Source organism: Oncorhynchus mykiss, chromosome 4, assembly GCF_057628025.1.
Source record: "Oncorhynchus mykiss isolate SJ-2025 chromosome 4, ASM5762802v1, whole genome shotgun sequence".
In the NCBI taxonomy this organism is placed as follows: Eukaryota; Metazoa; Chordata; class Actinopteri; order Salmoniformes; family Salmonidae; genus Oncorhynchus; species Oncorhynchus mykiss.
The window spans coordinates 62,923,466-62,938,334 of NC_143025.1; the positions used below are offsets into that span (position 1 = coordinate 62,923,466).

The 14,869-nt window shown below is 45.0% G+C and overlaps 1 protein-coding gene across 13 annotated transcripts in view; it reads right to left on the reverse strand.

Moving 5' to 3' along the window:
* The window catches only part of LOC110522125 (ephrin type-A receptor 7), a 76,866-nt gene that overhangs the window by 21,379 nt on the left and 40,618 nt on the right, over positions 1 to 14,869 (reverse strand). The gene's annotated exons all lie outside the window — the stretch shown is intronic.

Here is a 14,869-nt window from a genome sequence, read left to right on the forward strand (position 1 = left end):
TTTCTGTGGCCCTCGTGGCTTTGCCACCACTCTGATGAATATTCACATGGCCACTCTTAAATGTTTACACCTCATAATGGAAAATTCAATTACTGTCGAAACAGCGGAAGATAGCGTTATCTCAACCAGTGTAAAACTGCAACGTGGGTTATGAATGACAATTAAGTTCAATTAATTCTGTTGATACTCCGGATGGAACAGGCAGCACTTATTCTCCCACATGGCAGAGGCATTCAAAAAGCATTTCAGAGAAATGTACCTGTTACCTTGTGACACCTAGTTTATAGCTGAGTAATTATCTGTTGCACTGGGCATGAACTCTGAAAGTTGGTCTATTTTTATCTACGTCTACTGCACAGACAGTGTATTGTTGCTGCACCTGGTGTGACGAGCTATGAAGTTACGATTGTCATTGTACATTGTAGCAGCTCTGAATATTGAAATTCTCACACATTTAAAAAAAAAAATAAAAAAAAAAGTCCACAGTTAAGCAAGAGGAAGTAAACACATAGACACGTTTCTTTAAGCAAAGATAATAAACCCAAGACATTGAATTCCAATATTTGTGCAGATGGGGCATGCGTTGCTCATTGGTGGTGTGAGCTTGAAGACGGACAGATTGGCGGCTGATACCCTACTCCCATCTACAGTATCAACCACACAGTCGTGCCTCAAGGCCAGCTGGCTTCTGAATGAAATGTCGCTTTTATTTTCACAGAACCACAAATGATGACCGATGCAGTTCAACTCCGAAACCTCGACAGAAAATGGAAAATAGTCCTCGTTGAACGTTAAGTTATTGATATCGTAAGAATATGTCGGGAAATACACAACTCAGAGATGGAGGAAAAGAGGTCAAGAAGATGACAAGTCAATAGAGTTAACAATCAATGGAAATAGTGTTTTTTTCTGTAATGGGGAATTATTTATCAATGGGTCCGAGTCATGGGAGGAATTTGTCTATACAGTGAGCCTGAAATAGGGTACTTGTTATTTGGCCATTGGCCCAGTTGTACTGCAAGGACTTCTAATTGGTCAACCACAGGCTAGTGCTGGGTAATAAAACAAGATCCTGTCCCTTTGTTCTGGGGAGATAATCACAGGAGAGAATCACTGGAGAGAACCACTGGAGAGAATCACTGAGAGCATCACTAAGGACAGGAGAGCATGACCATCTACGTCCAAGCTTAAATTGCTAACAATATTGAGCTGCCATGCTCAACTGGCGGACCGCAGTTCGGATTCGGACCCAAAACGGGTTCAATATGGACCGAGAGTCCCGACAAAACACAAAAAATGACATTTTTAGGAACTCAATTGGACTTTTCACTTTCTGGTTCAAATTCTGGTTCAAATTCTAAATTTATTTGCTAGTGAACGGGCAGTTATCCTCTTGTTATGTTATTCACTGACATAACAAAAAGCTATTTTTAACCTGTCAGAAATGTCCAGATGATTAACTACTGGCCATGTTAGCGAGATCGGTAAGTTAGGCTAACCAGCTACAGTTGAAGTCCGAAGTTTACATACACCTTAGCCAAATACATTTAAACTCAGTTTTCACAATTCCTGACATTTAATCCTAGTAAAAATTCCCTGTCTTCGGTCACTTTATTTTAAGAATGTGAAATGGCAGAATAATAGGAGAGAATTTTTTATTTCAGCTTTTATTTCTTTCATCAACATTCCCAGTGGATCAAAAGTCTACATACACTCAATTAGTATTTGGTAGCATTGCCTTTAAATTGTTTAACTTGGGTCAAACGTTTTGTGTAGCCTTCCACAAGCTTCCCACAATAAGTTGGGTGAATTTTGGCCCATTCCTCCTGACAGAGCTGGTGTAACTGAGTCAGGTTTGTAGGCCTCCTTGCTCGCACACGCTTTTTCAGTTCTGTACATACATTTTCTATGGGATTGAGGTCAGGGCTTTGTGATGGCCACTCCAATACCTTGACTTTGTTGTACTTAAGCCATTTTGCCACAACTTTGGAAGTATGTTTGGGGTCACTGTCCATTTGGAAGACCCATTTGCAACCAAGCTGTAACTTCCTGACTGATGTCTTGAGATGTTGCTTCAATATATCCACCAAATGTTCCTGCCTCATGATGCCATCTATTTTGTGAAGTGCAGCAAAGCTTTTTGCAGCAAAGCACCCCCACAACATGATGCCTCCACTCCCGTGCTTCACGGTTTGGATGGTGTTCTTCGGCTTGCAAGCCCCCCGCTTTTTCCTTCAAACATAACAATGGTAATTATGGCCAAACAGTTCTTTTTTTGTTTCATCAGACCAGAGAACATTTCTCCAAAAAGTGAGATCTTTGTCCCCAGGTGCAGTTGCAAACCGTAGTCTGGCTTTTTAATGGCGGTTTTGGAGCAGTGGATTCTTCCTTGCTGGGCGCCCTTTCAGGTAATGTTGATATAGGACTCGTTTAACTGTGGATACAGATACTTTTGTACCCGTTTCCTCCAGAATTTTCACAAGGACCTTTGCTGTTGTTCTGGGATTGGTTTGCACTTTTTGCACCAAAGTACGTTCATCTCTAGAAGACAGAACGCGTCTCGGCTGCGTGGTCCCATGGTGTTTATACATGTATACTATTGTTTGTAAAGATGAACGTGGTATATTCAGGCATTTGGAAATTGCTCCCAAGGATGAACCAGACTTGTGGGGGTCTACAATTTTTTCTCTGAGTTTTTGGCTGATTTCTTTTGATTTTCCCATGATGTCAAGCAACGAGCCACTGAGTTTGAAGGTAGGCCTTGAAATACATCCACAGGTACACCTTCAATTGACTCAAATTATGTCAATTAGCCTATCATAAGCTTCTAAAGCCATGACATCATTTTGGGGAATTTTCCAAGCTGTTTAAAGGCACAGTCAACTTAGTGTACGTAAACTTCTGACCCACTGGAATAGTGATACAGTGAATTATAAGTGAAATAATCTGTATGTAAACAATTGTTGGTAAAATTACTTGTGTCATGCACGAAGTAGAAATCCTAACCGACTTCCCAAATCTATAGTTAGGTTAACAAGAAATTAGTGGAGTGGTTGAAAAACTAGTTTTAATGACTCCAACCTAAGTGTATGTAAACTTCCGACTTCAACTGTATCTAAATATTGTAGTTTTCACAGCCAGATTATGTATCCAGTGACCTCGACCCCCAGGGGTCCCCATTGATTTCGTGGTATCAAAACACACAAGACATGGCAAAATGTGTAGAACTGACGTAAATTTGCTTTAAAACTGCAAAATGTTCTATCTGCCCCATGGCATGGTGTTGAATTGCCGGGAATGAGTTTAAAAATGGCAAATCTTCTCCAAGCCAACAAGAGGGGTGGGAACAGTTTGGGGTCACATGGGTCACGAGGTTGGGGTTTGTTACTACGCCGATAAACAACAATATTAATCCGAACCTTTGACATCTAAGAAAAATGTGTGAACGGACCTTCTAAAATAGTAGTTGAGTACCCCGGATATAAAGTATATCCTATATCCTATAAAATGAGATGGCAAAGGAATTCCCCATAGGAAGGAGGGGAGGAAAGAACCCTGATTGTGTGGGAAGGAAGGTTGGTGTTGGAGATAAAAGTGGATAAAGTGCTGATGTTTCTGTGTCATGCTGCTCAGTGACCCGGTGGGAGAGGAGCTCTCGGCGCTCTCTTGCCCTAACACGGCCTGACCCCAGATTTGTTTTAAGATGCCCTCCCCGCTAATGACTGCTGCTGGATTAAAACCTTGTTCGGGCTCATCTGCATTCCTGACAATAATGCACACGGTGGACAGTGGACACCAAAGACCCTGTCACAACCCCCTGTTTTGACATGTCACATATAATCCCATCAATCCAACCAAAACACGTGAACAATATATCCTTCTCACGATGGCCGGGCAGTTACAGGGACAATTAAGTTTTCCTTTCCGGAGTCACAACAAGCGGTTAGGGCAGCTTAACTTGGACCAGCTTTGATGCTTGTTCTCTGCACCCTGTCATGTGACTAGCCCTTTAATAAGTGCAGACAGCCTCCCTTCTCCTGATTGATGTAAGTCCTGGTTTGAGTTTAGAACTGCCTCAAGACACCTCTAGTGTGTGTTCCTCTCTGAGGTTCTGCTCTGGCATTTTGTTTTCATATAAACGTGTCAATTACCCTGGGAGGATTTCAGCAGCCATTGATGTGGGTAGATAGATAGATAGATGCAATCTAAAGTGACATTTGTACAGCTGAAAGCACTTGTAGCTCAGTAATTGGATCTTTTTACACTTTACTGTCGGTTACTTGCCTCCATCGACTATTAGTTTGGAGGTTGAACGAAGACGCTGGCTATTGTGTGTCATCTCTCTCTCGCTCTCTCCCTCTTTTCAGCTAAACTAGGACAGCAGCAGCAGCTTGCGTGAGCCACCGTTCCTCAAAGAAAACATGACAAAGCCAATCAAATAGATTGAGACGTTCAGTCTCTTGTCTGAGATCTGTAATTATACTGAGGTGTTTCTATGATGAGTTGTAACACTGTGACACACACAAGCAGACCTCATCATCAGCTTCACCTCATTTAGCCCCCTCTGGCCTTAGGCATTCTGCTGCTATGATTCAGTCAGTCACCCAGCAGCCCAAAAAATGTAACTCCTCCATCTCACCCCTCCCTCCCTCCCTCCCTCCCTCCCTCCCTCCCTCAGCCATGGGTGACATAGAGACAAACAATTTGCAGATCAGTTCCACAGGAGAGAAAACCCTAATTCCAGGATAGTAATTCCAAAAAGTAAAGGGTAGCATTGGCCTTTAAGAACCTGCTTCTCCCCTGTGGATTACTACTCAGGCAGCACCCTGTGACAGCCATTAACGACATACTTCAAATTATGGAGGCCAGAACCCAGTCAGCCACTCTGAGACTTTTAACATACCTGAGGGGCTTAGTGTACCAGAAAATGGTATAAGTGTTATGCCTGTCTCTAAGTGACTGTTTGGGGGAAAGCATTTGTGCAATCGCTCACTCTGCAATATTATAGATCTTATTAGTGACCCCCCCCCCCCCCCCCCAACACCTCCCCCTGTAAAGTTAACTGATCCAGAAACACACTCTCTCTCTCTCTCTCTCTCTCTCACGTGCCGCACTTGAAAACCTTCATGAATACATTATGCAGGGACATTTTAATATCCGCTTCTTTCACTCAGCCGGTTGGTTCTGAGTAAGTCTACAGTGGCAAAAGCCGTGTCAGAGGCAGAAAAAAAAATGTCAGCTCGTTAACGAAGCTTCTTTCTTTCTGCTCCTCTGCTCGGCTTGTGAACCAAATCTAGGCTATAAACTACTCGTCTTTTAATTAACAAACTACTGAAGTCACGCTTGAGTATCTTACGCCCACACTGTTGATTGATTATACTAGATGACTTACCGTATACCATCTTAAAAGCCACAGCTACTTGACAGCATTTAAATCCAATACATGGGGTAGATTGCTGCATCTATCCTTCAACAGGCTCTGCGCAACAGACAGGACATCTTCTGACAACAGGGACATTTGAAATCAAAGGTTTTGGTCACGTGTGCCCGAATACAACAGGTGTAGACTTTGCAGTGAAATGCTTACTTACGAGCCCATTCCCAGCAGTGCAGAGTTTAAAAAGTAAGCCACATATATGATGAATTAAAAAAAGGAAAGAGCAACACAATAAACACAACAAATACAATAAATAACGAGGTCATATACAAGGAGTGTCAGTACCGAGTCAATGTGCAGGGGTATGAGGTCGTTGAGGTAACTGAGGTGATAAAATATGTACACGTTGGCAGGGGTAAAAGTGGCTAGGCAATCAGGACATAATAAACTGAGTTGCAGCAGCTTATGTAGAGTGTGTCTATGTGTGAGTGTGGCGTCAATATGCAGGTGTTTGTGTGTTTTGTGTGTGTGAGTGTATGTTGTGTGTGTGTGTGTGTGTGTGTGTGTGTGTGTGTGTGTGTGTGTGTGTGTGTGTGTGTGTGTGTGTGTGTGGTATGCGTGAGTGTGTGGGTTGAGTCTAGTGAGAGTGCATAGAGCCAGCGCAAGAGGGTCAGTGCAAAACAATTCAGATAAATAAGTAATATAGTGGTCAATGTAAATAGTCTGAGTAGCCATTTGATTAACTGTTCAGCAGTCTTATGGCTCGGGGGGCAGAAGTTGTTCAGGTGCCTTTTGGTCACAGACTTGGCACTCCGGTACTGCTTGCCGTGCGGTAGCAGAGACAACAGTCTATGCCTTGGGTGGCTGGAGTTTTTGACCACTTCCTTTGACACTGCCTTGTATAAAGGTCCTGGATGGCAAGGAGTTCGGCACCAGTGACGTACTGGCCGTACACACTACCCTCCGTAGCCCCTTGCAGTCGGATGCCGAGCAGCTGCCATACCAAGTCAAGTTGCTATCAATGGTGCAGCTGTAGAACTTTTTGAGGATCTGAGAGCCCATGCTAAACTTTTCAGCCTCCTGAAGGGGAAAAGGCATTGTTGTGCTCTGTTCACGACTGTGTTGCTGTGTTCGGACCGTGATAGGTTGTTGATGTGGACACCGAGGAACTTGAAGGTCTCGACCCACAATACCACAGCACCGTTGATGTGAACGGGGGTATATTTTGCCCTCTTTTTCTTGTAGTCCATGATCAACTCCTCTGTCTTGCCCACATTGAGGGAGAGGTTGTTGTGCTGGCACCACACTGCCAGGTCTCTGACCACCTCCCTATAGGCCAGTTCTGTGACCTCCTCCCTATAAACCAGGTTTTTGACCTGTCTCCTCGTCATCGAGTCTTCGGCAAACTTAACGATGGTGTTGGAGTCGTGCGCGGCCATGCAGTCGTGGGTGAACAGGGAGTACAGGAGGGGACTGAGCACAAAACCCTTGAGGGTCAGTATGGCGGTTGTGTTGATGCCTACCCTCACCACCAGCAGGCGGCCCATCAGGAAGTCCAGGATCCAGTTGCAGATGGAGGTGTTCAGACCCAGGGTCCTTAGCTTAGTGATGAGCTTGGAGGGCACTATGGTGTTGAACGCTGAGCTGTTGTCAGTGAGCAGCATTCTTACGTAGGTGTTCCTTTTGTCCAGGAGGGAAAGGGCAGTGTGGAGTGCAATAGAGATTGCATAATCTATGGATCTGTTGGGGCGATATGCTAATTGGAGTAGGTCCAGGGTTTCTGGGATGATGGTGTAGATGTGAGCCATGACCAGCCTTTCAAAGCATTTCATGGTTACAGAAGTGAGTGCTACGGTGTGTTAGTCATTTAGACAGGTTACCATGGTGTTCTTAGGTACAGGGACTATGGTGATTTGCTTGAAATCTGGCCTCCACAATCACCCGACCTCAACCCAATTGAGATGGTTTGGGATGAGTTGAACTGCAGAGTGAAGGAAAAGCAGCCAACAAGTGCTCAGCATATGTGGGAACTCCTTCAAGACTGTTGGAAAAGCATTCCAGGTGAAGCTGGTTGACAGAATGCCAAGAGTGTGCAAAGCTGTCATCAAGGCAAAGGGTGGCTACTTTGAAGAATCTCAAATATATTTTGATTTGTTTAACACTTTTTTGGTACCTACATGATTCCATGTGTTATTTCATTATTTTGATGTCTTCAGTATTATTCTACAATGTAGAATTTAAAAAATAAAGAAAAACCCTTGAATGAGTAGGTGTGTCCAAACTTTTGCCTGGTACTGTACGTACGGTCACTGTGGGGACAACGTCTTCGATGCACTTATTAATGAAGTCGGTGACTGATGTGGTAAACTCCTCAATGTCATCGGATGAATCCCTGTTTCGTTAGTTTAGCCTCCGCTTCATTGGACCACTTCCATATTGAGTGCGTCACTGGTTCTTCCTGTTTGAGTTTTTGCTTGTAAGCAGGAATCAGGAGGATAGAGTTATGGTCCGATTTGTCAAATGGAGAGCTTTGTATGTGTCTCTGTGTGTGGAGTAAAGGTGATCTATAGTTTTTATCCCTTTAGTTGCACAGGTGGTAGAAATGTGGTAAAACAGATTTCAGTTTTCCTGCATTAAAGTCACCGGCCACTAGGGGTGCCACCTCTGGATGAGCATTTTCTTGTTTGCTTACGGCCTTATACAGCTCATGGAGTGCGGTCTTACTGCCAGCATCGGTTTGTGGTGGTAAATAGACAGCTACGAAACATACAGATGAAAACTCTCTTGGTAAACAGTGTGGTCTGCAGCTTATCATGAGGTATTCATACTCAGGTGAGCACAACCTTGAGACTTTCCTAATATTAGAGATCTGTTGTTAATAAAGAGACAAACACCACCACCCTTGGTCTTTCCAGACTCTGCGGTTCTGTCCAGCCGATGCATGAAACCAAATTGATTTACATTATCCGTGTCCTTGTTCAGCCATGTCGCTGAGAAGCATAGCATATTACAGCTCTTAATGTCCCGCTGATAGGATAGACTCGAATGGAGCTCGTCCAGTTTATTCTCCAGCGATTGCACATTCACCAATAGAACATTTGGATAGAGGCGATGTATTCATTCCCTGCTGTAGTCTCACAGCGCCGGCCTCTATAGGGCCTTGTCCGTGGTTGATCAATATGTAATTCGCCTCACCCTCCTCCTAATCGAGGTTAGCTATTTTCGGTCATAGGAAAACAATGGCGGAAACCGGTGGAGGCTGCTGAGGGGAGGACGGCTCATAATAATGGCTGGAATGGAGCGAATTGAATGGCGTCAAACCATGTGTTTGATATATTTGATACCATTCCACCTATTCCGCTCCAGCCGCTACCACGAGCCCATCCTCCCCAATTAAGGTGCCACCAACCTCCTGTGGTGGAATCATTATGCACCAAAAAAGTTAAGCTCAGCACCAAAAAATACACAAAGTAGCAATTGGTCAGGAGCCCGTAAAACGGCCGCCATTACCTCCGGCGCCATTCTTTTCCCAACACCATAAACACTTACAAACAACATAGACCTACATTGACTACGGAAACGGGTGTGATATCACACAGACAGCAACCACCTCAGACCTGTATTACACAAGTAAGTTGTTTTTCGTCTGTCCAGCATCCTCTGGATTTCATCCTTGTAGAGACCATAATTTTGATATTTATGACCCACTTTGTTAAGGCACTCAACTTTAATAGACTGGGAGCTTTTTTTAGACATCTTTTCCAGAAGTCTATGAAAACATCAAGATCGGCGACAGAATGGTCCCAGGGTTGACGCTAACGAGCTATGACATAATTCTGATGACTTCCCATTTGACATTGTGACTCCCATAAGAGAGAAAAACTCCCTGGTATTAAATGTTGGCGGCGCCCAGGAGAGAGAGGGACGCTGAAGCAGTGGGCCAGGGGAAGTAGAACTGGTGTGTGTGTGTGTGTGTGTGTGTGTGTGTGTGTGTGTGTGTAGGTAGTGGTTGAACTCCCTCATTGTTACACCTAGGTTCCCGAAGCTATATAGCTTGATTGGCTGTGAGGCAGTGTAGTGCTGCCTGGGCTGAAACCAGCCGGGGCCTAGTAGCCTAGTAGTGAAAGGTATTCAAATCACTCAGTAGGCTGCACACTGGGAGCAGACATGAAAAAGAAGAGGGAGGGAAAATTCCCTTTTTGTGTTCAGCGCAGTCAGTAGAGGCTCAGTGAGTCTGGAAATAAAAACCTCAGACAATGATAGGCTCGGCCTTTGATGAATGTGAGTGGAACTATCGGAATTGGCGTGACAAGGTTCTGGCTAGTGGGCCTCCACCCGTGAGTGTCCTCCGCCCGCCCTCTCTCCTGCCTGCCCGCCAAGACGAGCCACACACGGAAATGTGCTTCCCCATCTGCCGCTCACAGCTTTGTCGCCTCCATTTAGAGCCGGGGAGGGAGACAGAGAGAGAGCGACCACTGCCGATGTAAATCGTTCAGCCAGTTAAGTAACGCTTTCGTTTTTTTTTTGAGGGCTTCAGCTTTCACGTGGATGACATCGCTGAGTGGAGTTCTTTGTAACTGAGAAATGCCCAAGCTCTGCTCGGCACCTTCAGCTAAACGAGGCCTGTCTCCTATCACTGCCATCACTTGGCAATCTCATACTCTTTTCAAACCAGACATTACGAACAGACAATAAGGATCTATAAATTGTAGCTAAAGCTATAATGTCATTTTATTCATCGGTAGGTTACAATTAATTGATTATCTCTATAGTTTATCTGATTCTAATTCAGTGTGAGTGCTATGTATAAATGAGGATGTGTGAAAATACCCAATTTATAAGTACCCTTGATGGGGTGTGATTCGAAATAGAGTTAGAAACGGCTCGAGGACAGACCACTGCCTGTATAATGACAATGCTGGAATATATAGGACACCTTTGCAAGGGAGGTCACGGGGGAATCTGTTTCAAAGCAATTAGCAAATACTGATTTGGGGAGGCTGGCTCTTTCATGTTCCATCGGAGAACTGACAGCTCCACAACTGAGGTGCCAATGATGAATACATATCTAACACTTCAGTACTGACAGCTAGACGGGAGCCTTCAAAATGACATTTTCACATCATTATTTTCCCGCTCAAAGACCTTTTTAGGAAACCCAGCCTCCCTATCGTATATTAATTTGTATTCTCCTGGATCAGTGAGGTATCGAATCCAATTTTCTTGGCTTCAGAACTTTTCTGAAAGTGTCACCGTCTATCATGTACTGTATTTTATACATATCTTTTATACATGTCTATTTTTTACATATCACGTGACAATGATTTACTATATCTTTTTTTTTTTTTTTATCGAAGAAAAGCTTTCGGACCGGAATTTGAATCACCAATGAATAATTTCACGATCGCCCAATTTTATGTCTGCAAAGAAATTAGCGTTTCAGTAGGTCTCCTGTGTGTCACCCTCCATAACAACATGAGTAGAGCTTTGTGCCGGGCTGTGAAGCTGTGTGTGTGACTCATAGCAGAGGGTCAGCGGGGGAAAAAATGCTCCAGACCCCTTTAAATGTTCATGCTACACTGACGTGCTGACATCATGCGCATCATTCCCTCTCCATCGCGTGCTGACAGGGAGTCCGTTCGTTCGTTCGTTCGACCCTGCCCCTCGATGGCCGGCCCATGCTGTGTGAACACTGTCCTAATCTCTAAATAGCATTCAGTTGTGTAACAGATGCATAAATCACTGGTCAACTTTGTTACATAATTGTTTAGCCAGCAGGGACCCCACTTATTTAAAATCCACTCCGCTGCTCTGTGTCAGTGGCCAAATTAGGGAACAGGGCTAACCGGGCTGGCAGCCTATCATCAGCCTCTCTGAGACACACCCCGATTCCTCCAAGAGAATAGGAGAGTTGAGGTTTTGTTTTCAAGGCCAGGGGCCATAAGAATTCTGTCTTCATTAGGACAATTCCCTGCTTATAATAGTCAACTGGGCTAATGTACTATAATGATGGCACAGACAATAATACATGTCTGAACGCAGAAAAAGAAAGACACTGTAACATACGGAGTAAACAAAGGTTTGTGTACTACAGTACAAACCACAACACTACACCGAGACCATGCATTCACCCCTGAAGTCAAATTTGGCCTCTTTACATGCGATAACTTCCTCATAAAATGTGCACTTCAGCTACACATTTCTGTCAAATCCTCTGTTGCTCACATTGGGGAGTATACGAGAGCTCAATTTAACGCAATACATTTTACTAGCTGCCAAATGAGGGCTTTCGTTGACTTCCGTTGGCAATCAAAATTTCACTGACTATAAACAGAAGGCCTGGATGTGAGAGGAGAGGAATGTCAACGGCGCTAAACGCAAGCGTGTTTCACGGCGGTCGTCAGAAGTCAATGACAAGGTCAGAAACGGAGTGAGAGCTCTGCGGCTTTGTAAATAAATCCTGGTTTTGTTGGGAGTCCATCTGAACTCACTTAATTAGATTAAATCCCAGTTGGAGAACAGAACAGAACAGCCTTCCTGGAAGATGTACAGTGCCACATCCCGGATCCCGGCTCCTAATTGCAGCATTTCCCCGAGATCAACGGAATTCACCGCCCAATAATGAAGTCATAAAAATATGTCATGCCCATGCTCCTCCAAATCCCTTTTTTTCCTTGGGAGTCGTATTCTAATGATGATATCTAAGTCCTGCTCAGCACACTGAATGTCACAGGGAATCGTCTGTGAAACAACAGATGCGGCGGCCCAGATGAGAAATGAAAGTAGCGGGACAGGCGGTAATGTACTAACGCAAGACGCTTGGTTCTGCTTATCGCCCGCCTCAATGACCTTTCTACTGCAGGCAGCTGCCGGGCATGTCTTTTCAGATACACTAACAGGCCTAAGCAGAGATATGCGTTTGCATACACAGTGGCTTCGTCATTTATCTTAATAAAACAAAGGCTCTGGCGTGAACAGGCACAGAGGCAGATTACAGCAGTGGCTCACGCGGACAAACGTTCCTAAGAGTAGGTCTGACCGCGACTGTGGATATTTACAGGATCCGCTGCTAACCAGCCACAAGGCCCTCCACCTCCTCCCCGCTTCTATTAAAGGTCAAAGCACAGCCCCAGGCCCCCGGCGCATGCATCTCCATCCTTGATTGGATATCCAAGCCATACAGGGATTGAAACGCAAGATAATTCATAAAATGCAGTGTGCTGGTGACTGATGGGGCCCTGCTTGGGTCAGAATCCAGGCATGGCTATTATATAGGGGTTTGGAGCATTATGGCTACTTATCTATGCCTTCCCACAGAGGCAGCTCTGCCTGCCTTAAACTGCCTTAACCCCGCATACTCATTCCCTTATCAGCTGCGAATAAATCTTGTGTTTTTGGCAACGCCGCGGCAAATATTAACATTTCAAATTAGACCTCCACACAACCGTTTCGCAGGAACAGGGGGAAAATGTGATCGCCGAGGGTTATCATCATAAACATCCATTCTAGAAATACCTCTGTCATCACCAAGATGATCATATTAATCAGAGTTCTTATGCCCTTAATCACAGTCTTGGACAGCATCCATCGCAGGGAAATCATATCCAGAGCCCCTCCAGCCAAGTCTGTAATTTTGCACTGAGCACTGGTTGGACGCATTGTGCTGATTGCCAACAGATCCAGGCCAAGCCGACAGGCCTCTCCCTGTCTGCCTCTACCTTTTTGGAAACACTGAGTCAGGCCCATACCTGTGGATTCCGGGCCAAAGGCAGACTATCGTTTCCCCCAGTGTGGGAAATAACCCTGCCTACTTGAAACAATTTGAACAGATGCAGGGTATGTTGGGAAAGAAAGACATCCTCATCACCCCTGGTACTGCTGTGGCCAGCGTACCAGAGTCTGTCAAAAAAGATAAAGCAGGAGCAGCACAATCATCAAGGCTGTGTTTTCAAACACCACGTATTTGCGGTAAAAGTGTTTTTTTGTTCTGTTTGGCAAGCAGACAGGAAATGATCAGTGGAAAGAGGGACACATCTGTGCGAGTGGGGACATGGTACCAAAATTGGCATCACGGAATCACAACAGTGAGATGAGAGGCGAGCTGTGTTCTATTCAACAAACACTTGAATGTCGACTAAACAAAAAAAACTGAAAAACAGCTCAGATTATTAGCCCCCCCCCCCCCAAAAAAAAAAAACAACTACAAATATTTTAGCCAACCCCAGTAGTTTTCACCACAGCTCTGACACCCTCCGATTACTGCCAGCTCTTGATTCAGGTGATCTGGGTTTCCAAAGCCACAGGTCACGCTCTCGGGAGGGGAGGTATGCTGCTTCACAGCTCTCTCATGTTGGGCCCATAAATTCCCCCCGACCCCCCCCCCCCCCCCCCCCCCGCAAATCCAATAAATGCCTCAGCCACAACCCCACCTAGCAACCCCGCCTAGCAACACCTCATTCTACCTCCTATTTCACCACGCCATCAATGAAACCTCTGCCGCTACCGCTGCAAACCACAACCCGGCTTGCGCTGAGGTGATAATGACCGTACATGGAAGTCGGAGGAATAGACCGAGTGGGCGTAGGACGGAGCATAACTCATTCCGCCCGTGACAGGCGAGCGTGCCTGTCCATGTAAAAAAAACAACATCAGCTTCAGCTGTGCCCCATCCGGGAAACGAAGAGAGAAGAGAAGTGCATTACTGGAGTTAGTGTGCCTAGCGATGAGGGACAGAGCTGGCACGCCCACCCAACTCCAAGCAGCCAGTAATGACGGGGAAGGCCCCACATACTAGCAGCAGTCCCACACTGGGGGAAGATGACTAAACCCTGCCTCAGACACCCAGACAAACCTAGCCCTCAGCCCGCCCCTCCGCTGAGCCATATAGACAGCTAAGACACAGATTGCGCAAAACAGTCTGCTTAGTCACGGCATAGTTTTGGAGGTCGGCTTTTTCAGTCTGTCATCGACGGTGAGCTGCACTATCATTCATCTGTCTGATGTGAAGCAAGCTTGATGTCTTCTTTATGTTCAGACAAAAACAAAATGACAGGGCATGACGAAAAACAGACACAGGCACACACACATACATTGACAGGGTGTGGCCCCCTTAGCTCACTTTACACTTCAACGTCATGCTTCAAACCGTAGTTCTCTCAGAGAATACTATAGAAATACACAGTATTGACGGTTCATCCATCTACAGTATATAGATGTGTTGATGACTTGAAATGTGACGGTCCAACCAGCCACATCTAGCTATTACTTCTGTCTTATTAGCTAAACGGAAACACAAACTGATTGTGATTCATGTCTGCTTAGAATACACAGAGAAACCCAATGTGTGTCTATGGGGCTTTCCCATATACAGTAACAGCGCGAAACATTACAACTCCTGCCTTTTTTTTGAGAGTCCGTTTGCCACATCTCCCCAACTTGTAACCATCTGTTTTAATCACAACTGTAACCATGATGAATAATACAATGTCAGGT